The 24,338-nt window shown below is 42.8% G+C and overlaps 2 non-coding genes across 2 annotated transcripts; both read right to left on the bottom strand.

Annotated features, from left to right (window-relative positions):
* Positions 1 to 14,732: 14,732 nt before the first annotated feature.
* trnal-uaa (transfer RNA leucine (anticodon UAA)) lies at positions 14,733 to 14,815 on the bottom strand. Its single transcript has one exon. It is a non-coding gene; the product is annotated as a tRNA-Leu (tRNA).
* A 9,228-nt stretch (positions 14,816 to 24,043) lies between these two features.
* trnal-uaa (transfer RNA leucine (anticodon UAA)) lies at positions 24,044 to 24,126 on the bottom strand. Its single transcript has one exon. It is a non-coding gene; the product is annotated as a tRNA-Leu (tRNA).
* Between the last annotated feature and the right edge of the window lie 212 nt (positions 24,127 to 24,338).

Genomic DNA, 24,338 nt, shown 5'->3' with positions numbered 1-24,338 from the left:
CTATTCCACTCTCCTCTCCTACCATCTCCCCTACACTCTCATCTCCATTCCCCTCCTCTCCTCTCTTCCCCTCTCCTATCTTCTCCTCTGCCCTCTTTTCTCCTCTCTTGTCCTCTCCTTACCTCTTATCAACTCTCCTCTCCATTCCTCTACTCATCTCTGCTCTGCTCTCCTCTCTACTTCCCCTCTCCTCTATCCTCTCCTCCACTAAACCCTCCTCCCCTTCCTGCTCATCTTCTCTCTTTCCTCCTCCAACCTCTCCTCTCACCTCCTATCCTCTACTCTGCTCTGCTGTCTTCTCCACTCCACTCATCTCCTCCCCTCACCTCTGCTCTCCTATTCCACTCCTCTCCTCTCCTCCAAACTCATCTCCTCTCGCCTACTCCCCTCCCGCCTCCTGTCCTCTCTCTTCTCCCCTCCTCACCTCTCTGCTCCTTTCATCGCCTTTCCTCACCTCCAGTCTCTCCATTCCATGCTCTGAGTAAAATAAACGATAGCATGGCGTGTGACTATCTGCATGGCATAGGTCGCCATGAATCCTTACTGACCATTGTATTAACAGCACATATGTATCCTTACTGACCATTGTATTATCTGTCCCCATGTACCCTTACTGACCAATATGTTATCTGCCCCCATATGCCCTTACGGACCACTGTATTATCTGTACCCATGAACCCTTACTGACCAATATATTATATGCCCCATGTCCCCTTAGTGACCACTGTATTATCTGTCCCCATGTATCCTTACTGACCTCTGTATTATCTGTCCACATGTATCCTTACTCACCATTATATTAACAGTCACCATGTACCCTTACTCACCATTTTATTATCCTTCCCAATGTACCCTTACTGATCATTGTATTATCTGTCCCCATGTATCCTAATTGACGACTGTATTATCCATCCGCATGTACACTTAGTGACCACTGTATTATCAGTCCCATGTATCCTTACTCGCCATTATATTAACAGTCACCATGTACCCTTACTGACCATTGTATTATCAGTCCCCATGTACCCTTACTGACCACTGTATTATCAGTCCCCATGTACCCTTACTGACCACTGTATTATCAGTCCCCATGTACCATAACTGACCATTGCATTATCTGTCCCCATGTATCCTAATTGACGACTGTATTATCCATCCGCATGTAAACTTAGTGACCACTGTATTATCTGTCCCATGTATCCTTACTCGCCATTATATTAACAGTCACCATGTACCCTTACTGACCATTGTATTATCAGTCCTCATGTACCCTTACTGACCACTGTATTATCAGTCCCCATGTACCCTTACTGACCATTGTATTATCAGTCCTCATGTACCCTTACTGACCACTGTATTATCAGTCCCCATGTCTCCTTACTGACCATTGTATTATCAGTCCTCATGTATCTTTACTGACCATTGTGTGATCAGTCGTCATATATCTTTACTGACCATTGTATTATCAGTGCCAATGTATCCTTACTTAGCACTGTACTGTCAGTCCCCATGTATGTTACTGACCTTTACTTAGAAATCTATCCTTCCATTTGTTTTATTTCACTTGTGTTACGCCGAGAAGTGAATTGAAAATCTGAAATTACAGAGTTATTTTATATCTTTATATAATAGAAACTCCCTAAATGAAGCTGCTCCCTTCACATGCATGCTGTGATTCTGTGGACTTAACTATTTCTGCTTTTACCAATAGTGCTTGGTTTTGGATAAAGTTATTTGATCTGAAAGCCACGTTGCTTTTAAGATATTTTGCAATTGAAAGTGATGCAAAGAAAAGGTTCGGACAACTTGTTTATTCAGTGACTGTGATTAATATCCTTCAGTGTGCAGTTTAATTGTCTCACTGGAGAGTTCACTCAGGCTATAAATAGGGATTTTTTTCATCCTGTATAGCAATGTTTGACTGAAGTTGTTGTCTAAAACGAACAGTTCTCATTGGAGGTCACAGAAAGTCAAATCATGTTCTGGGAGATTCCAACTGAGCTTAGGATCCTGTGGGCACTTTTAAATGTGGAACGTATTTATTACCCGCTCCTCGCTGCTGTTGGTGTTCCTGGTGAGTCCTTCATCTGCAATTAATTATGTAACCCATGTTTCTCTGTATTTTCTGTCCTTGTCTTTTAGTTCTAGTTGTTAATTGTATTCAATTTAAACCTCTTGTTCTGTGTCTGGCAATGCAAAGAAGTTTCTGTCATGTAATGTTTGATCATTATTTAATTTGCTGCTCCCAGTTCAATGAACAGTATGTTGTTTTCACAATTTAAACCTGTTTTCTGTGTCTGGCAATGCACGGAAATTTCTGTCATGTAATGTTTGATAATTTGCTGATTCGCTGATCCCAGTTCAATGAACAGTATGTTGTTTTCGCAATTTAAACCTCTTGTTCTGAGTCTGGCAATGCACAGAAGTTTCTCTCATGTAATGTTTGATCTTTTGCTGACTCACTGCTCCCAGTTCAATAAATAGTGTGTTGTTTCCGCAACTTGTTTCCAGTGATAGTGGTTTACAGGATTTGACAGAAATTTGATTTTATTGTCACAAGATATGTTAGTGAACGATTAGATTATTGAACAGCTTGCAGTCAGCTTTCTGCCCTGATGCCCAGTGTTGGATAATAAATATGTGTTCAGCGGTAATACGTGTTTTAAGGACCGCTGGTTATTGTTAATGACACTGCTCTGTGGAAATCAGCGTTGAGAGATCCTTCACAAATAGATTGAGATATGAGACATTATACACTAATGATTCAGCTATAGACAGTTGTCGTAATTTCCACCGCCTCCCGCTCTGCCTCCCAGTCACTAATTCCAGATGGTCAGGACAGGGTTAAAACTGCAATACGTCTTCCAGTAAAATGTTTGTTCAGTTGTGCTTGAATTGATTTATTTCCCTTGTTCAGCCACAGTTCAGGAGATCTCGGTGTGGGCCGCATGGTAGCAACTATTCAAAATGTAGCACTATATTGTGAAATATTTTGATATTTCCAGTCTCAAACTCTCTCTGTCAACGAGAAGTCTGTAACTTTCTCACACCTGGTGAAAAGGCAGCAGGTTAACACGGTTCCAGCTGTAAACAGACACGTTCGAAAATCCTCTGTGACATCATACAACATGGGTCATCATTAGTCTATTGTAAAGCGACAGTCCCTTCTTTAAAGATTATTTGCAATATTCTTGGAAAGTCAGCTTAAGCCAGTTACAAAGTGTACTTTCAATACAATGGTTGGAAAGATTCTGATTTCGATACATAATGCAATTCAAGTCATCTTCTTCAGCCTTCGACACAACCGCCATAATCTCGCCAAAGACTCCATTCCCCTCTCCGGCAACACATTTCATTCCCCACCTTGGCCACAGACTCCATTCCCCTCCCTGTACAGACTCCATTCCTTTTCTTGGCCACAGACTCCATTCCTCCCTTGGCCCACAACTCCATTCTCCTCCCTGGACACAGATTCCATTCCCCTCGCTGTCCCCAGACTACATTCCCATCCCTGGACAATGACTCTATTCCCCTCAATGGACACAGGTTATTGACAAACTCGCGGCTTCTTGTGCTGAATTATTGCTCACTCTGACTTGGATATGGCGTTATATATTAGTCTCATTCAGCGCTTTAACATCCCGGCAAAAGTCCAACACATTAATTCTTTCAGTCATGACCCAGCAACCACACATCACATCCACCGCTTCACTCACTCCCTGTCACAACACCCAAACATCCCATACACTGGTACATTCAGTCCAGAGCCAACACCCACACGTCCCATCCATTGGTACATTCAGTCCTTGCCCCGACACCCACACGTCCCATATATTGGTTCTTTCAATACCTGTGCCAAACACCACACGACCCATCCGCTGGTGTAATCAGTCCTGACCCAAACACCACACGTCCCATTGGATAGTTCATTTAATCCTGACACATTTCACACATAATTCTTTGAGACAGCTGATGTTGCTCTCAATCTGAAATATAAATTCCCTGTTTTTCTCTTTCTTGCAGTGAACTTAGTGACGATAATGATCCTGTCTCGAGGAAGGTGCGGTCTCTCCAAGTGTGTCAGCCGTTACCTGGTGGCAATGGCAGCGGCGGATCTACTGGTCGTTATCCTCGACCTGATATCCAGGCAGATTTCTATTCTTTATTCAACCGCGTTTAAGTTCATGTGGAAGAGTAAAGTGTGTAATATCCATGCCATCCTGCTTTACGCAGTCACAGACTGTTCCGTCTGGTTCACAGTTGCTTTTCCCTTTGATCGATGTATAGCCATTTGTTGTCAGAAGCTCAAAACCAAATATTGCACCGAGAAAACGGCGACTGTGGCTATGGGAACAGTGAGTGCGCTGTTCTGTGTAAAGAACACTTTCTGGTACTTTATGTATGGAGGTATGTATCAGATTTCCAATGGTCCCTGGTTTGGTTTTGTTACATGGGAAGTCTCTGAGTCACTTTCATGGGCAGTAATTGAATTCCTTCATTATATTATAACACCGTTTATTCCATTTGTTCTGATCCTTCTGCTCAATACTTTAACTGTCAGACAGGTTTTAGTATCGAGCAGAGCCCGCAGGAGATTCAGGGCCCACAGCAGTGGGGAGAGTCCCAGTGACCCAGAGATGGAGAAGCGAAGGAAATCCATCATTTTACTGTTTGTTATATCCGGCAATTTTATCCTGTTATGGGCAGTGTTTCTGTTATATTCTGTGGTTGAACGATTGTATTTGTTAAACTATATTCCTGTATCTCTACCTCAATATGTACAGGAAATGGGATTTATGCTTCAGCTCCTGAGTTGCTGCACCAACACATGTATTTATGCCGTGACCCAGACGAAATTCAGAGCGGAGTTGAAGAATGTGGTGAAATATCCCTTTACTGTAATTGTTAAATGTATTAAATAATAAGAATCACACAATGTTTTGGACGTGTATTCTGCCCAATCCGCTCATCTCTGTGATACACACACAGTGAGGCCTGTTTTCATCTTTCACCGCGCGGATTCAGCGACTAACAAAAATGATAGAGGTGGGGAAGTCCACGGAGATCAGTCCCGCTGGACTCCTGCAGGTTTTATCCCCGCTAAGACGTCAGCTGCGGCCTGGGACGGGTTTATAAAGCTCACGACCGCCAGGCTCGTGTCGGATGTGTTTACCCAAAGGCAGCGGCGCGGGGAAGGTGGCTCTGTTACTTTTCAGTCCACGGGCGGGCCGCTCAGTCCCCAGCACTCCCAGGAAAAGCTGGGGGTAAATGGCCTGGGACCAAACAACAGCCAGGGAGGGAAGGTTTCAAAGGCTCAAAGATCAGTGCTTTCATCCCTTTGCAGGCTCCTTGTGTTTTTCTCCCAGTGGGGTTTAACCTGAGCAGCCCCAGCGCCTGGTGATAGCGGCGTAACCTTGTTTCAGATAATCTACCTTTGGGATTAAAGGGTCTCCTGCAGACGGAGTATATTCCAGTGACATTCACCACTATAACGTTCTTTTGTAAGTTTGCCTGAACAATGCGATGATCTGCAGGATGAAGTGTTCCCCGCACACACTCGACACACATTGAACTCAGCTCCTCCTCACTCTGTGTAAAATCTCCGAGCTCAACATAGCCCATAATATGCAGTGTTCAGGGAGGGTGGTAACGAGCTTTGTTGCTAGGTATTGCAGTATTTGTGATATTATAAAGCGGGGAAACTCGCATGACACTGTGCCTGAGTATTGTGACATCAGAGACCTGCCCTTCTGACCACGCCCTGGTCTGTGGTTGACCCAGAATCGCATTTCAGACATCCCTTCTCCTTCACACATCACCTTACATAGAGTTACTTAATATCTGCAGCACAGAAATAGGCCATTCGGTGCTCGCGGCTGCAAACTGGTCTGAGGCGGTTCCCCTGAGGTTTCCTTTGGGGTGCTGGGAGTTAGCAGCCCGTCAGCCTGTGGACTGCAAATTTACAGAGCGACCTTCCCCACCCCGACCCTTTCGGCCCAGCAGAGCATGTCAGTGCTTACTCTATCATCACATCCTGATCTTAAACGGAGTGCACAAAGAGAGTGGTAAACTTGGGAACGTAGAGAAAGTGAGATTCAGTGGTAACTCCGGGGTGAGTCTGGCTGAGTATTAGCTGTAAGAAGGGAAATTTAGATTAACGTTTTGAATTGAACTTAGAACTTTAAAAACAGAAGTTAGCAGAAACTGCCTGTTAGTGGTAGTTAACTATCAGTCAGCTGTAAATGTTAGTTTTAAATATGTGCTCATTACTGCGAGCAATGGGCATGGAGCTGAGACAGCACTTGTAACTTGTGTGTGGCTCCAAAGGTATAAAACTAAACACTAACTGCTGATTCACAGTGTGTTCTGCACAGTGATATTAAACGGAATTTGGTGAGAGTTTGAATGGGAACAGTGGTTGAAGGAGGTGCTGCTTTGGCCTCGAAAATACAGCAGGTAGATGAACGTTTGGTGAGTATTACCTTTTTTCTCGAAGCTTGGTCCACACTAAGACCTGGGAGCAATAACAATACTTTATTAAATTAATAATTTAACTATAATTACTAATTAATTTATATCATTATGAATAACCATTGAATAAAAACTAAGTAATTACATTAATTCAGTGTGTAAATAAGCAAATACATTTATAAAAAATAACAAAAGATGGCAGGGCAGGCAATGAGTCGAGACTGTAATGTGTATGAGTTTGTGGACATCAAATCTGTCCCACATTCCCACATCTGCAGGAAATGTCTCTGCTTTATTCTCTCTGGCTCAGGGTAATTGGGCTGGAGTGCGAGTTCGACACACTCTGAAACACACAGGATAAGTAATTTCATCCAGAAAACAGTCACATCCCACAGAAAAGCGCAGGTTCAGGAAAGTCCGTGGCTGATTGGGTGCCGTGTAGCGAGAACTGAGGAGAGGCTGAGAATGAGACACTGCTCCTGCCCAACGATAAGGATAATGATTGCGTGGAGGACATCCACAATACATACCAAAGTACGTGGCTCAGAAGGTTGTCCACAGGCAGAGATAGGAAGAAATATTAAACAATTACTTTGCATCAGTATTTATCAGGGAGTTAACACAGGTGGACATGACATTGGATGATATTAGAAATGAAATAACTGCATTTAAAATAACAAGAGGGAAAATATTATATAAACTAATCAAACCGAAAATGGATAAAATGCCGGCTTCGGACAAATTACATCGAGGGAAGAGATAGCAGAGGCATTAATAAACATATTTAATACTTCGTTAGAATAAAGTGCAGTGCCGGAGGATTGGCAGATACCTAATGTAATACCTATTTTTAAGAAGGGAGGTAGAACGTGTCTGAGGAACTATAGTCCAGTCAACTTAACGTCGTTGGGAGGAAAAATAATGGATTCCCTACTAAAGGAGAAAGTGGAAGAACAACTAGAAACCAAAAATGAATAGTCAGCATGGATAAGAAAAGGGAAAGTCTTGAATTGACCAAATTCTTTGAATTTTTCGAATAAGTAACAGATAGCGTAAACTAACGGAATGTAGTAGATGTAATTTATCTAGATTTCGAAAGGCCTTCGATAAGATACCCCATAATAGACTGAAAGGGCAGATCACAAATTGTAATTCCAATTAATAATAATAATTGTGATTTTTTAAAATGGAGTTAGCAGATTTTTAACATAGATCCCACAGCCTGTTTTTCAGAATGTGGGAAGCATGTGTGGGATGCCTTCAGCAGAGGGTCAGATGTTCCAATTCATAGACCAAAGGCCTTGGGAGATGGGCACAGACACAGATAACATAGAATTTGAATTCTATAATAAGATACAAGTTAAATAAAATGAATCATAACAACATGTATCCTGAATTACTAATTAAACATATAGAGGCCAGATTGGAGGAAACAACCTACCAGATTATCATGTATTAATCAATCAGCACATATTAATTGTAACTTGCGTAATTAAGTAAGATGATAATCTGAAACTGTATAAAATAAGATGTCTCTGGCAGTTTCTCTGAGCATTCATTCAAGGGTAGCTCACCTGCCAGCTTGTATCTCCGAGTGGTGGATTGAAGTTAACTCTACCAACATGGCGCAGTCAGCAGGATCTACGGGACGGGCAGATTAGACTCAAAAAGCCAAACCAACCGAATAATGAGTGAATAGAGAATTACCTTGAGAAATTCTCCTCGCAAAGTAACCAGAGATCCAACGAATCTGAGGTAGAGTCCATGCAGCCAGTAAATCCAGTTGAGGGGCGCGTCAGGACAATGTAAATAAGTACTGTAAGTGTTGGGGCAATAAGTACGTATACGAGATATCGGGGAAAAAGCCTCAGTGTAAATAGTTCCGCATAAGTAAAGGCGGAAAAACAGCACTAGGTAAAAAGCCTTGGTTTAAAAAGTTCTGCTTAAGTAAAGATGGTAAAACAGGAACTGGGGAAAAAGCCCCAATGTATGAAATGGCAAAGGAATCTGCCAAGGCCCTTGGAGGGCTGAGGTATAAACGACCAGAAGAGTTTCTGAGAGATAAATCTGAAAAGGTCATGAAGATGGTTAAGGCAGGATATGATGAAGGGGAAAAGATAATTTTAACAGCCGGAAAGATGAATTGAAAGATACCCGAAGGTGAGATGGACAGAGAAAGTGACAAAAGACAACAGGATGTAAGTATAAAAATAGATATAGATGACTGAAGGGAATGGACAGAGGAATTTGGCCCAAATTTGTATCCCCCACTAACAGGGTTATGATTAGGACCTGATGAAAATGAAGGATTGATTGGGGGCCAGAAGGCTCGCTTAGTAGATATTTTTCGGAAGTCCATAACAAAAACTGTTAGTGACTATCTTAAGTGAAGTATGGATACAAAAATAGAGCCGGCCAAACAATAAGCCTTGTTGAATGAAGAGAGATTTTTGTGAATGTCTGTCTTTGAATGAAAGTGCTTGTGTGATTTTTAACTTCGGAATATTTGAGGTGGGAATTAATGAATTTTTCAGGTGTCTGAAAGCCTGCTTCAGAAGTGGTAGAGCTGTCTGTTGTTATGGCCCCACCCACTTTTTCAGAAAGAGTGAATTTGTTTTAACCCTTTGCAGTGTTATCCTTTATGAGGGAAGTTTTAAGAAAGTGTGAACCTAGAATTGAATTACATTTTAATTTAGAAACGAAGGTGTGGATTTATTCAGATGATATGTTATGTAGCTAGGAAATGCACAAAGGATAGGTTTGTTGAGCAAAAGATAAAAAATGTGTGGTCCCGATGGTTTTAAAAAAAATGTTTTGACACGCTCACTTGTCAAAAGAAAACACGTATGCATTGATTACATTTTTTTGAAAGACAATACATTTAGTCTAGGAATGAGATAAAGAATGGAGAAGGGAAATTGTAATGCCTTAAAAAAAGAATCCTGCATGGGTGTCTCAAGGCTGCGGGCTGGGGAAGTACGCCCCCATATTTCTTTGTGTAAAATCTTGATGTGAAAGCTTCGAGCTCAGTAAAAAGATTTTTAAATAAAAGATTGGCAATACGATATTTGAATTGGGATTTTGAGATATTTCTGGTGATTCTCCTTGATAAATATTTTGGTTGTATTGGAAAATCTTGGGTTTGGAAGACTTTTAATAAAAGTAAACATACTGCGTCAGAAGCTGAAGCTTAAAAAGATTAAATTTATGAGATACTGTATCACAAAATTGAAGTTACAGCGCAAAAGATTAGAGTTTTGGATGTTCAGCTTCTAAAACAGAAGTCAGGCACATAATTATAAAACAAGTACTTTGCATTCTGTGATCTGTGAATCACTATAAGCATAAATGATAAGTCCGATTAAAAAACAGTATTACCATATTTGACATTTCATAATCCAACAATGAATACAAATACTACAAAAGGGGAGCAGAAATTAGGATGGGAGCAGTGAAGAGTTAATCTTGTTGTGAAGATTTCAAGTACCACTGTTTAAGAAAATACACAACAAAATGAAATAACTTTAACATAAAAATTTAAATCTGATCTCTTTAAAAAAAGGAAATAAAACTATAATGTTTGGAAACAATGTAGAAATACCTTCAGGGATCAGGTCAAACTCCTGGGCAAGTGGGGAGCTATCTGTGAAAGTGTAAAAGGAATTTTGAAAAAAATTAAATGTTAAAACGGCAGGCTTTAGCAGTTTAGAACAAAGGAAAATATAAGTTGAACTTGTGACTTAAGATACAGTGGTTGAAGAACCATAGAAACTGAGACGTAAAGGCTTTGAAACTGGAACATTTGAGATAACAGAAAGCAGCTATCAAAGCCTACGTGCTAGACTCTGTTCTAGTTATGAAAAAGACATTTGAGATAACGGAAAGCAGGATTTAAAGTAAATCCCAAACAGGCACAAATCGGACAACCTGTGGTACAGTACCTGGGACACGAAATATCTCAAGGAACTCGGACCATGTCCAATGACAGGAAGGAGGACATTAGAATTATGCCCCGACCAAAACCATCTAAGTGTCCGGAGCGTTTGTCTTGAAGCCATAAGATAAGTGTGTAAAAAATGTTACCTGAATATTGTAAACCAGGGGAATTAACCTTGGGAAATTGCGTGGTAGTTAAACCTGGAACAGAAGTAATGTTGTTATTTGACAATGTGCAGCATGTAATGTTATCTGTGAGCATAAATTAATCAGCCCTATACCTGCCAGAAAAAAATAGCCACAAGACTAAAGCTTTGTAAATAGGATTGCTAGACACAATCCTGAGAATAGCTAGTGACATATCAGGAGAAGGGAGTAACACAAGAAGCTGAGACACAAAGAAGGAAGACAGAGGAGATTTACAGCGAATGACGTATTAACTTTAGAGGGACATCTCTAGTAGATGCACCAGATATACAGGCGATCCAGGCAGGTGTAGATAGTTTGAGGGGAACAACGGAGTTACTAATCAGGAAACAGACCAGGATTGACATACAATCTTCACAGTTAGGATTTAAACATCCAAAAAAATGCTAGAGGGTGTATCCGTATTGGAAGGCCATGCACGAACAATTAACGAGCAAAATAAGCAGGAATTGAGAGGACGATGCCGAAGACAGGAAAAGAGACACATGTCATGCCTATGGGAGATGGATGATTGGTCAGGTGAGACACAATATGGATCAGATACAAACCGGGCGAGTTACCGGTTCAATAAATAGTACCCAGTTGAAAGAAATGGCACAACACACTGGGTCATTAGATGCATGCACCCTGAAACACAGACACATAGAAACATAGAAAAAGGTTGCAGGAATAGGCCATTCGCCCCTTCGAGCCTGCACCAACATTCAATAAGATCATGGGTGATCATTCACCTCAGGACCCCTTTCCTGCTTTCGCTCCACACCCCTTGATCCCTTTACCTTAAGGGCTATATCCAACTCCCTCTTGAATATGTCTGATGAACTGGCATCAACAACATTCTGCGGAAGAGAATTCGACAGGTTAACAACTCTCTGAGTGAAGAAGTTTCTCCTCATCTCGGTCCTAAATGGCTTATCCCTTGTCCTCAGACTGTGACCACTGGTTCTGGACTTCCCCAACATCGGGAACATTCTTCGTGCATCTAACCTGCCCAGTCCCGTCAGAATGTTTCTGAGGTCCCCTCTCATTCTTCTAAACTCCAGTGAATACAGGCCCAGTCGATCCTATCTCTCCTCATATGTCCTCCCATCCCGGAAATCAGTCTGGTGAACCTTCGCTGCTCTCCCTCAATAGCAAGAACGTCCTTCCTCAGATTAGAACAAAACTGAACACAGTATTGCAGGTGAGGCCTCACCAAGGCCCTGTACAGCTGCAGCAAGACCGCCCTGCTGCTCTATTCAAATCCCCAAGATATGGGGCCAACATGCTATTTGCCTTCTTTCTGTCTGCTGCACCTGCATGCCAACCTTCAATGACTGATGTACCATGACACCCGGATCTCGTTGCACTTCCCCTTTGCCTAATCTGCCGCCATTCAGATAATATTCTGCCTTCGTGTTTTTGCCACCAAAGTGCATAACCTCACATTTATCGTTATTACACGACATCTGCCACGCAATTGCCCACTCACTGACCTATCCAAGTCACCCTGCAGCCTCTTAGCATCCTCCTCACATTTCACACCGCCATCCAGCATAATGTCATCTGCAAAATTAGAGATATTATACACAATTCCTTCATCTAAGTCATTGATGTATATTGTAAATTGCTGGGGTCCCAGCACTGAGCCCTGCGCCCAACTAGTCACTGCCTGCCATTGTGAAAAGGACCCGTTTATCCCGACTCTGTCAACCAGTTCTCTATCCACATCAATACATTACCTCCAATGCCATGTGCTTTAATTTTGCACACCAACCTCTTGTGTGGGACCTTGTCAAAAGTCTTTTGAAAGTCCCACTACACCACATCCATTGGTTCTCCCTTGTCCGCTCTACTAGTTACATCCTCACAAAATTCTCAAAGATTCGTCAAGCATGATTTCACTTTCATAAATCCATGCTGATTTGGACCAATCCTGTTAGTGCTTTCCAAATGTGCTGCTATTTCACCTTTAATAATTGATTCCAATATTTTCCCCACCACTGATGTCAGGCTAACTGGTCTGTAATTACCTGTTTTCTCTCTCCCTCATTTTTCAAAACGTGGTGTTACATTCGCTACGCTCCAGTCCATACGAACTGATCCAGATTCGATGGACTGTTAGCAAATGATAACCAATGCATCCATTATTTCTAGGGCCACTTCCTTAAGTATTCTGGGATGCAGACCATCAGGCCCCGGGGAATTATCGGCCTTTAGTCCCATCCATTTTCCGAACATAATTTCCGACAAATAAGGATTTCCTTCAGTTCCTCCTTCTCACTAACCCCTCGGTCACGTACTATTTCCAGAAGGTTATGCGTGTCTTCATTCGTGAATGCAGAGCCAAAGTATTTGTTCAACTGGTCTACCATTTCTTTGTTCCCCATTATAATTTCACCTGAATCTGACTGCAAGGGACCTACGTTTCCCTTCACTAATCTTTTTTCTCTTCACATATCTATAGAAGTTTTTATGTTCCCAGCAAGCTTCCTCTCATACTCTATTTTCCCCCTCGGAATTAAACCCTTTGTCCTCCTCTGCTGAATTCTAAATTTCTCCCCGTCCTCGGGTTGATGCTTTTTCTGACCAGTTTATATGCCTCTTCCTTGGATTTAACGCTATTCTTACTTTCCCTTGTTAGTCACGGTTGAGCCACCTTTCCCATTTTATTTTTTACTCCAGACAGGGATGTCCAATTGTTGAAGTTCATCCATGTGATATTTAAATGTTTTCCATTGCCTATCTGCCGTCAACCCTTTAAGTATTATTTCCCAGTCTATTCTAGCCAATTCATGTCTCATACCTTCGAAGTTACCTTTCCGTAAGTTCAGGACCCCAGTCTCAGAATTAATTGTTTCACTCTCCAACTTAATAAAGAATTCAACCTTATTGTGGTTACTCTTCCCCAAGGGGCCTCGCACAACAAGATTACTAATTAGTCTTTTCTCATTTCACATCAACCAGTCTAGGATGGCCAGCCCTCTAGATGGTTCCTCGACATATTGGTCAAGTAAACCATCCCGAATACACTCCAGCAAATCCTCCTCCACCGTACTGCTACCAGTTTGGTTCGCCCAATCTATATGTAGATTAAAGTCTCCCATGATAACTTCTGTACCTATGTTGCACACATCTAGACTTTCTTGTTTGATGCTGTCCCCAAACTCACTACGATTGTTTGGTGATACACAACTCCCACTAGCGTTTTCTTCCCTTTGATATTCCGCAGCTCCACCCACACAGAATCCACGCGAATGTCCTTCCTTACTATTGCGTTAATTTCCTCTTCAACCAGCAATGCCACCCCACCTCCTTTTCCTTTCTGTCTATCCTTCCTGAATGGTGAATCTCCCTGGATGTTGCGTTCCCAGCCTTCCTCACCCAGGAGCCATTTCTCCGTGATGCCAATTACATCATATTCATTAATTGCTGCCTGTGCAGTTAATTTGTCCACCTTATTACGAATACTCCTTGCATTGAGGCACAGTGCCTTCAAGCTTGTTACCTTAACACACCTTGTCCCTTTAGAATTTGGCTGCAATGTGGCCATTTTTGATTTTTGCCTTGGGTTTCGCTGCCCTCCACCTTTACTTTTCAGCCCCCATTTTACTTCCCTCTGTCTCACTGCATAGTTTCCCATCCCACTGCCATATTAGTTCAACCCCTCCCCAACAACACGAGCAAACTCTCCCCTGTGGACATTGCTTCTGCCCAGGTACAAAGCGTCCGGTTTGCACTGGTCCCAGCTCCCCCAGAACCGGTTCCAATGTCCCAGGAAATTGAAGCCCTCCCTTCTGCACCACACATTCATCTGAGCTATCCTGCGATTCCTACTCTGACTAGCAGTTGGCAGTGGTAGCTATCCTGAGATTGCTACCTTTGAGGTCCTATTTGTTAATTTAGCTCCGAGCTCCCTAAATTCAGCTTGTAATTCCTCAGACAGAGTGAGTCAGACTCAAACACTAACACATAAAGGGCTCCCTTAAGACAGAGAGTGAGAGGCACAGAAACATTGCATAATCCCATTTCTTTGTCAGTTGAGAATGTTATAAAGTTATCGACATGTACAGATTCAAAAGAATATATTCAGGTATAACTGAGCAGGATGGGAGGAAATCGGTTTGAATTTAAAGATTTACCAGCAGTGGGGTTCGAACCCACGCAGCTATACACCCATTGGATTTTATGTCCAACGCCTAACCCACTCGGCCATCCTGGTTTTGTCAGGATTCGGATTTTGTCTCTGTGAGAATATGGGCTGCAGCTCCACTCTCATAGACAGAGGTTTTCAATGAGCATTTTCAAATATTTATCGTAATATTGACACAGGGGCAACTCTCCTATTCTTTTTCGAGTAATGCTCTGTGAACTTTCACATCCACCCGAGGGTGCAGACGGAGCATCAATTTAACATTTCATCCGAAAGTCAACAGCTTCAACAATGCAAAATTCCCCAAGTGCTGCATTTGAGTGTCAGCCAAGATTATATGCTCAAGCCTCAGGAGTCGGACTAACACACGCAACCTCCTGATTCAGTCGAGAATGCTGCCACTGAACCAAAGCCGATACCAAAGCTCATATCATTATTACTTTCCCCAAGTCTTTTTATAAAGTTCCAGGACATACAGAAGTAATATTCAACATTTTGAAAAAGCTCCACCCTCGTCGGGGAATTGAACCCCGACCTCACGCGTGACAGGAAGGGATACCAACTACTACACTAACGAGGAACTGACGGGTATTTGTTTTGTCAGAGCAGGAATCGAGCTGTGAACAGAACTGGACACCATGAGAAGTCGACAGGCACATTGAGAGAGAGAGACAAACCGACAAACAGGGAGAGACAGACAGCGAGATAGAGACAACGTGAGACAGAAAGTATGAGACTGAGAAGGAGAGGCAGACTGAGTAAGAAAAAGACTCAAACACACACATATACAGAGATGTGTGTGTGTGTGCTCTATAAAGAGAGAGAGGGAAAGAGTGAGAGAAAGAATGAGTGACAAAGAGAGAGACAGAGAAAGAGTGAGTGACAGATAGAGAGATAGACAGAGATATAAACAGAAAATGATGGAAATACTCAGCAGGTAAGAGAAAGGAACTAACAGAGACAGGCAAAGAGAGGGACAGGTAGAGACATGGACAGACAGAGATGATGGGAATGAGAAAAACAGTCAGACAGTGGGACTGAGAGAATCCCATTGGAACAGAACTGGACATCGTGAGAAAGAGACAGATAAGTTGAGAGACAGGGAAACAGGGAGAGACAGACAGCGAGATAGAGACAAAGAGAGACAGAAAGAGTGAGACTGAGAGGGAGGGTCAGAGTGAATGACAGAAAGACTCAAACACATACATACACAGAGATGTGTTTGTGTGCTCCATAAAGAGAGAGAGGCAAATAGTAATGGAATGACAGAGACAAAGACAGGGACAAAGGGAGAGACAAAGAGGGAGACAGATAGAGAGAAAGACTGATATAGAGAGAAATAGAGACAATAATTCGGTTCTGTCTTTACAAAGGAAGATACAAAAAACCTTCCAATTCTACTAGGGGACTGTGAGTCTAGTGAGAATGAGGAACTGAAATATATCCTTATTGGCGGGAAATTGTGTTCGGGAAATTGATGGGATTAAAGCCAGATAAATCCCTGGGTCTTGATAGTCTGCATCCCAGAGTACTTAGGGAAGTGGCCCTGGAAATAGTGGATGCATTGGTGATCATTTTCCAACAATCTATCAACTCTGGATCAGTTCCTATGGACTGGAAGGTAGCTAATGTGACGGCACTTTTTTAAAAAGGAGGGAGAGAGAAAGCGGGTAAGTCTATACCGGTTAGCCTGGCATCAGCAGTGGGGGAAATGTTGCAATCAATCATTAAGGATGAAATAGCAGCCCATTTGGAAAGCAGTGACAGGATCGGACCGAGTCAGCATAGATTTTTGAAAGGGAAATCATGCTTGACGAATCTTCTGGAATTTTTTGAGGATGTAACGAGTAGAGTGGACAAGGGAGAACCAGTGGATGTGGTGTATTTGGACTTTCAGTAGGCTTTTGACAAGGTCCCGCACAAGAGATTGGTGCACAAAATCCAAGCGCATGGTATTGGGATTAATGTACTGATGTGATAGAGAACTGGTTGGCAGACAGGAAGCAGAGAATCGGGATAAACAGGTCCTTTTCAGAATGGCAGGCAGTTACTAATGTCGTGCCGCAGGGCTCAGTGCTGGGACCCCAGCTCTTTACAATATACATTAACGATTTGGTTGAAGGAATAGAGTGTAATATCTCCAAGTTTGCGGATGACACTAAATTGGGTGGCGGTGCGAGCTGCGAGGAGGATGCTAAGAGACTGCAGGGTGACTTGGACAGATTACGTGAGTGGGCAAATATATGGCAGATGCAGTATAATCTGGATAAATGTGAGGTTATCCATTTTGGGGGCAAAAACACGAAGGCAGAATATTATCTGAATGGAGGCAGACTAGAAAAAGGGGAGGTGCAACGAGACCTGGGTGTCATGGTTCATCAGTCACTGAAAGTGGGCACGCAGGTACAGCAGGCAGTAAAGAAGGCAAATGGTATGCTGGCCTTCATAGCTAGGGGATTTGAATATAGGAGCAGGGAGACCTTACTGCAGTTGTACAAGGCCTGAGTGAGTCGGCCAGACTTGGTATATTGTGTTCAGTTTTGGTCTCCTAGTCTGAGGAAGGACGTTCTTGCTATTGAGGGAGTGCAACAAACCAGTTGCCAAACAGTTCTCTATTCACGTCAGTGCATTAATCCCAATACCATGCACTTGGACTTTGTGCACCAATCTCTTGACTACATCCACTGGTTCTCCCTTGTCCACTCTACTCGTTACATCCTCAACAAATTCCAGAAGATTCATCAAGCATGATTCCCCTTTCATAAATCCATGCTGACTCGGTCCGATATTGTCAACAGACTGATTCCAGGGATGGCAGGACTGTCATATGAGGAGAGATTGGATCAACTGGGCCTTTATTCACTGGCGTTTAGAATGATGAGAGGGGATCTCATAGAAATATATAAGATTCTGACGGGACTGTACAGGTTAGATGCGGGAAGAATGTTCTCGATGTTGGGGAGTTCCAGAACCAGGGGACATAGTCTTAGGATAAGGGGTAGGCCATTTAGCACTGAGATGAGGAGAAACTTCTTCACTCACAGAGTTGTTGACCTGTGGAATTCACTGCGCAGAGAGTTGTGGATGCCAGTTCATTGGATATATTCAAGAGGGAGTTCGATATGGCTCTTACGGATAAGGGGGTGAAGGGATATGGAGAGAAAGCAGGAAAGGGGAACTAAAGGATTGATCAGCCATGAACATATTGAATGGCGGCGCAGGCTCGAAGGGCCTAATGGCCTACTCCTGCAGCTATTTTCCATGTTTCAATGTTTCTGAAACAGAAAATGATGAAAATACTCATCAGGTTAGAGACAGGGACAAAGTGAGACAGGCAAAGACATGGGCAGAGATGATGGGAAAGAGAGAGACAGTCAGACAGAGAGTCTGAGAGAATCCTATTGGAGCTGACATGGGCACCGTGAGAAAGAGACAGATTGAGAGACAGAGACAAACAGAGAAACAGGCACAAACAGAGTGAGTCATAGAGAGGCAGACTCAGACTCAAGCACACAAACACATGCACAGCTCTCTAAAGACAGAAAGGCAGAGACTGAGATACACAGCTACATTTCACAATTTCATTTCATGATCGGCTCAGAGTGTCACAGAGTAACAGAAAATTGTTGATTCAACAGATGAAAATCAGGTATCACTGATCAGCATGGGAGGAAATCAGTGATAAATTAAAGAGATTCGAGGAGTGGAGTACGAACCCTCTTGGGAAAATATCAGTGAATTTTATGGCCAACGCCTTAACCACTCGGCCATCCTGGTCCTTCCAGTTTTTCTATTCTGTCTCTGAGAATCTGGGCTTCAACTCCACCCCACAGACACACACATACACATCGGGTTTCAGTGAGCATTTAGGAACATTTTTAGTAATATTGAGACGGGGGCAATTCTCCAATTCTTTTTCGAGTAATGCTGTGATCCACCCGAGGGTGCAGACAGAGCTTTAATTTAACATTTCTTCCGAAAGTCAACAGCTTCAACAATGCAAAATTCCCCAAGTACTGCACTTGAGTGTCTGCCAAGATTATCTGCTCAAGTCTCAGGAGTGGGACTTAAACACACAAACTCCTGATTCAGTCGAGATTACTGCCACTGAACCAAAGCCGATACCAAAGTTCACAACCATATTATTTTCCTCAAGTCTTTTTAAAAAGTTCCATGACATACCAAGTTCATGATGATGATCTATACAGACAGTTACACATACACAGATATATATACATACAGATAGATAGACACAGACACGCACACACATAAGCAAAAATATACTCGCACCAACCGACATGCACAGATGTCTTAGACATATAGAGGGATAGACAGGCTGAATCACTGTCGCAACTTTGGCTGATTTTTGCGTTTTTCTACACTTAAGTATCGTGAATATTGCAGTTTAATAAAAATGATTTAAAAATGACAGTTTTGAAAGGTGTGGGACGTTATTCCGCCTATCTCAGGATGAGTTTTGCAGAGACCTGGTGAAATTGTAAAATGGAATGTAAAATGCTGAGAATCGTCGTCGGCAGGATACGACCTGCACAGGGAAAATAGGATGGATTTTCTAGTCCATCGCTGTAACCTCTCGTCCACGACTACTGACTCGTTATTTCTGCAAATGTTACTCAGATAAAACTCAGTCATCCACCTCTCTGCAGCAGATGACACAGAATTCTGAAAAAATCTCGTTTTCCTGTATTTTTACTGTTCTGTATTGCACTGGAACTTTTTAATATGAATCTATACCAAGAAACAGAAGTAAAATCCTGCATTTGGAAAAGCTTCCTGCCCATTAGGAAATTGAAACCCTGTCTTCTGCATAACAGGCCGGGATACTAAGCACTATACCAACGAATGTGGGTTTGGTCAGAGCAGGAATCGAGCTGTGAAGAGAACTGGACTCCATGAGAAGTAGAGAGACACATTGAGAGACAGAGACAAACCGACAAACAGGGAGAGACAGACAACGAGATAGAGACAACGAGAGACAGAAAGTGTGAGACTCAGAAGGAGAGGCAGACGCAGTGAGAAAAAGACTCAAACACATACATATACAGAGACATGTGTGTGTGCTCTATAAAGAGAGAGAGGGAAAGAGTGAGACAAAGACAGTGTTAATGACAGTGACAAGGAGAGAGGCAGATCGAGAGAGAGCGACAGATAGAGAGAGAGACAAAGATATAAACAGACAATGATGGAAATACTCAGCAGGTTGGAGACAGGAATTAACAGCGACAGGCAAAGAGATACAGACAGGCAGAGGCATAGACAGACAGAGATGATGGAAAAGAGAGAGACATTCACCCAGACAGATTGAGAGAATCCCATTCGAACAGAACTGGACACCGTGAGAAAGAGACAGACACATTGAGAGACAGAGACAAACAGGGAAAAAGGGAGAGACAGACAGCGAGATAGAGACAGAGAGAGACAGAAAGTTTTAGACTGAGAGGGAGGGTCAGACTGAGTGAGACAAAGACTCAAATACTTACATACACAGAGATGTGTTTGCGTGCTCCATAAAGAGAGGGAGGCAAATAGTGATGGAATGACAAGAAAAAGACAGAGACAAAAAGGGAGACAGATGGAGAGAAAGACAGATAGAGAGAGAGAGACATAGAAACAAAAACAGAAAATGATGGAATTACTCATCAGGTTAGAGAAAGGGACCAACACAGACAGAGACGGTCAGACAGAATCCCTTTGGAACAGAACTGGACACAGTGAGAAAGAGACAGAGGCAGACTTCAAGAGACAAAGACTCAAACACATACACAGCTCTCTCAAGAGAGAGAGAAGCAGAGACTGAGCGACACAGATACATTTCATGATCTGCTTAGAGTGTCACCGAAACATGCAAATGCAACAGATGAAAATCGGGTATCACTGAGCAGCATGGGAAGTAGTCTCTGTTTAATTAAGCAATTACCAGGCGTGGGGGTCGTACCCGCGCAGTTATAATTCTATTGGATCTTAAGTCCAACACCTTAACCACTCGGCCATCCTGGGCCTGGCAGAAACGGGTTTTGTCTCTGTCAAAATTTGGGCTTCAACTCCACCCCCACAGACACACACATACACAGAAGGTTTCAGGGAGCATTTCCGAACATTTTTCGTGATATTGACACGGGGGCAACACTCCTATTCTTTTTCGAGTAATGCTCTGGGACCTTTCACATCCACCCGAGGGTGCAGGCGGAGCTTCAATTTCACATTTCATCTGATGGTCAACAGCTTCAACAATGCAACATTCCCTAAGTACTGCATTTGATTGTCAGCCAAGATGATGCGCTCAAGTCTCAGCAGAGGGACTTACACATACGAGCTTCTGAATGGAGCCACTGAAAAAAGCCAATACCAAAGATCACAACCGTATTATTTTCCCCAAGTTTTTAAAAAAGTTCCAGGACATACCAAATTCTTGGTGATGATTTCCATAGACAGTTGCACATACACAGAGACATACATACAGATAGACATACACAGACACACACACACATAAAATAACCAAAAATATACACGCATCAACATAGAAACATAGAAATTAGTTGCAGGAGTAGGCCGTTCGGCCCTTCGAGCCTGCACCACCATTCAATAAGATCATGGCTGATCATTCAACCTCAGTACCCATATCCTGCTTTCTCTCCATACCCCTTGATTCCTTGAGCCGTAAGGGCCATATCTCACTCCATCTTGAATATATCTAACGAACTGACTTCAACAACTTTCTGCGGCAGAGAATTCCACAGGTTAACCACTCTATGAGTGAAGACGTTTCTCCTCATCTCGGTCCTAAATGGCTTACCCCTTATTCTTAGACTGTGACCCTGGTTTTCCAACTCCCCAGCAACAGAAACATTCTTCCTGCCTCTCACTTGTCCAATATCGTCAGAATTTTATATGTTTCTATGAGATCCCCACTCATTCTTCTAATCTCCAGTGGATACCAGCAGAGTTGATCCAGTCTCTCATCATATGTCAGTCCTGCCATCCCTGGAATCAAGCTGGTGAACCCTCGCTGTGCTGCTTCAATAGCAAGAACGTCCTTCCTCAGATTTGGAGACCAAAACTAACAAAATATTTAACGTGTGGCTTCACCAAGGCCCTGTACAACTGCAGAAAGACCTCCCTGCTACTATATTCAAAGCCCCTCGCTATGAAGGCGAACATGCCATTTGTCGTCTTCACCGCCTGCTGCACCTGCATGCCCACTTTCAATGACAGATGTACCATGACACCCAGATCAAGATATACACAGAGTGCCTTAGACAAATAGACGGATAGACAGGCAGAGTCACTGTCGCTACTTTGGCTGGCTTTTGCGTTTTTCCGTCGAGAGTGCTGCCACTGAACCAAAGCCGATACAAAAGTTCACAACCGTATTATTTTCCCCAAGTCTTTTGAAAAAGTTCCAGGACATACCAAATTCATGGTGATGATTTCCATAGACAGTTGCACATACACAGAGACATATATACAGAGGGACAGTCACAGAGGCACACACACACATAACCAGAAATATACATGCACCAACGGACACACACAGATGTCTGAGACATATCGAGGGATGGACAGGCTGAGTCACTACTTTGGGTGATTTTTGCATTTTTCTATCCGTATGTATCGTGAATATTGCAGACTAATAAAAATGTGAAAAAAAATATCAGTGTTGAAAGGTGTGGGACGTTATTCCATCTATCACAGGATCAGTTTTGCCAAAACCTGGTTAAATTGTAAAATGGAATGAAAAATGCTGAGAATCGTAGTCGGCAGGATTCTAACCTACGCGCAGAAAATCCAAAGTGTTTCTAGTCCATCGCTTTAACCACTCGGCCACAATTACTGCGTCTCTGGCATTTTAAATGTTACTCAGAAAAAACTCAGTCGTCCATCTCTGTGCAGCAGACGGCCACAGAATGCTGAAAAAGTCACCGTTTGCAAAAAATCTGGAAGAGGCAATCTCATCTTGCTGTATTTTTACTGTTCTATATTGCTCTGGAAATTTTTAATAAAATCTATACCAAGAAACAGAAGTAAAATTCGACATTTTGAAAAAACTGCTGTGCCGTCAGGTAATTGAACGCAGTTCTCCCGCATAACAAGCGGGGATAATCACCACTATACGGACGAGGTTGCCTTAGAGCAGTAATCGAGCTGTCAACAGAAGTCGACAGACACAGTGATCGATAGAGACAAACCGACAAACGGGGATGGACAGCCAGCGAGAGAGAGAGACAACGAGAGACAGAAAGGGTGAGACTGAAAAGTGAGGCAGACTCAGTGAGAATAAGACTCAAACACCTACATATACAGAGATGTGTGTGTGTGATCTATAAAGAGAGAGAGGGAAAGAGTGAGAGAAAGACAGTGATAAAGACAGTGACAAGGAGAGAGACAGATAGAGAGAGAGCGACAGATAGAGAGAGAGACAAATATATAAACAGAAAATGATGGAAATACTCAGCAGGTTAGAGGTAGGAACTACCAGCGACAGGCAAAGAGAGACAGATCGGCAGAAACATAGACAGACATAGATGATGAGAAAGAGTGAGACGGTCAGACAGAGAGACTGAGCGAATCCCATTCGAACAGAACTGGACACCGTGAGAAAGAGACAGACACATTCAGAACCAGAGACAAAGAGGGAAACAGGGAGAGACAGTCAGCGAGATAGAGACAAAGAGAGACAGAATGTTTGAGACTGAAAGGGAGGATCAGACTGAATGAGAAAAAGACTCAAACACATACATACACAGAGATGTATTTGCGTGCTCCATAAAGAGAGGGGGCAAAATAGTGATGGAATGACAGAGAAAAGGACAGGGACAAAGAGAGAGAAAAAGAGGGAGACAGATAGAGAGAAAGACAGATAGAGAGAGCGACAGAGAGACAAAAACAGAAAATAATGGAAATACTTATCAGGTTAGAGACAGAGACTAACAGAGACAGGCAAGGACATGGACAGACAGAGATAATGGAACAGAGAGAATGGGACAGAGAGAAGCAGTCAGACAGAGAGTCTGAGCGAATACCATTGCAACAGAACTAGGCACCATGAGAAAGAGACTGATTGAGAGACAGCGACAAACAGAGAAGCAGGGACAGACAGAGAGGGTTAGAGAGAGCCAAAGACTCAAACACATACACAGCTCTCCAAAGAGAGAGAGCGGCAGAGACATTTCATTATCGGCGCAGAGTGTCACACAGTTACAGAAAATTGGAGATTTTGCAGATGAAAATTGGGTATCACTAAGCAGGGTGGGAAAAATCTCTGATTAATTAAGGAATTACCAGGAGTGGGGTTCGAACCCACGCGGGTATCAACCTTTTAGATCTTAAGTCCAACGCCTTCACCACTCGGCCATCCTGGTCCTGATCTTATCAGTGGTTGGACTCTGCCTCTTTGAGAATCTGGGCTTCAGCTCCACCCCCACAGCAACACACAGACACATCGGATTTCAGGGAGCATTTACGAACATTTTTCTCAATATTGACACGGTCGCAACTCTCCTATTCTTTTTCGAGTGATGCTCTGGCTACTTTCACATCCACCCGAGGGTGCAGATGGAGCTTCAATTTAAAA

Source organism: Pristiophorus japonicus, chromosome 23 (assembly GCF_044704955.1).
Source record: "Pristiophorus japonicus isolate sPriJap1 chromosome 23, sPriJap1.hap1, whole genome shotgun sequence".
NCBI classification, from domain to species: Eukaryota; Metazoa; Chordata; class Chondrichthyes; family Pristiophoridae; genus Pristiophorus; species Pristiophorus japonicus.
The sequence above is the reverse complement of the archived record's forward strand: the minus strand, read 5'-3'. Positions and strand labels throughout refer to the sequence as shown.